Source organism: Pteropus alecto, unplaced genomic scaffold, assembly GCF_000325575.1.
Source record: "Pteropus alecto unplaced genomic scaffold, ASM32557v1 scaffold987, whole genome shotgun sequence".
NCBI lineage: Eukaryota > Metazoa > Chordata > Mammalia > Chiroptera > Pteropodidae > Pteropus > Pteropus alecto.
In genome coordinates, this window is record NW_006439219.1 from 14,466 (window position 1) to 15,846 (window position 1,381).

The window sequence follows — 1,381 nt, forward strand, 5'->3', positions numbered from 1 at the left end:
ATGACTGGCCCCGCGGGCACAGGGCGGCCACTCTCAGGAAGTGGGGCACCAGCCTCGGTGAGAACGTGGTGGGCGGGAGCCCGGGCGGGCTGCGGAGGGACTGTAAGACGGGGCAGCCGCTGTGGACGACGTGTGGATGGTCGTCAAAGAGCTGAGAACAGAACTCACGACCCACGATTCCACTCTGGGTAGTCTCCCAAAAGAATTAAAAGCGGGGTCTTGGGAAGACATTTGCACACTCATGTTCACTGCAGCAGGTGGACAAGGAGAGTGTGGCCGACCTGTGCAGCGGGACATCACTCAGCCATGAAGAGGAAGGAAGCGGGTGGACCTGGAGGACACTGTGCTGAATGAAACAAGCCAGACACAACAGGACACGTCCTACAGGACGCCACTGGTCAGGAGCCCTTCAGCGGACAGATGGCCCACTGTGCCGCCTGGAGGGAAGGCCGCACAAGCGCCTCTGGGGTCAGGCATGGGCCAGGCCACTGAGGGCCCCTGAGAGCTACGGAAACTGAACAGGACAGCAGAGCCTGGGGCAAGAGGCGAGGACGACACTGCTCTTGTCCACTGCTGGCCCTGGACGGTTTCAAACCCAGGATCCTGCCCCTCAGCGCGTTCAGCATGCAGCCTGACCGAGGCAGGAGACAACCTGCTTCTCAGACCATGGGCGAGGGACAAATTAGAGCTCTGGTCACCAGCGGTCACATGGTGGGAACCCAAGGCTGGGGCTCCAGGGCTGCTCACATGGGGACAATGGTGGAGAGGGTCCTCAACAGCCCCAATTTCCCTAGAGAAACCGAGGCTCAGAGGCACAAGGGTCATGTCCAAGGTCAGGAGGCAAGGACGGGAGCCCCAGGCAGTTGTCCCAGGGTTTGGAAGAGGACTCAGGAATCAGCAGCTGGCAGGTCAGATGCAGGTGATGGGGGAGTGTGGGGCGGACAAGCCTGGGTGGACACTGGGGGGCTGCTGGGGTGGATGGAGTCGACAGAGATGGGCCAGACTGAAGGACACTCACGGTGGGGACAGGCCGCAGACAGGAGAACTTTCACAAACGTGGTGGTTAAGATAGCACAGGTGAACTCTCCTTCAGCCCCAGAAGTCACAAGTCCAAAGTGGGTCTCATTGGGCTGGATCAGACCTTACCTGCTGCAAGGTGAGTGGAGGCCGGGGGTCAGGAAGCCCTGCCTACATCTGCAAGTGTATTCTGCAGGTGTTGGGAGCCCCGGGAGGCCATCCGGGTCATGGAGCTCCGTCCCGCCTTGGCTCTAGGCTGTGGGGGGAGACGGGTCAGCAGGAGGCCCCTGAGCGGCTACCTAGGAGGTGAGCTTCAGGGAAGCAGGGGGAGCGGGGTGGGGAGATGGTGGGAAGGAGGTGGGGA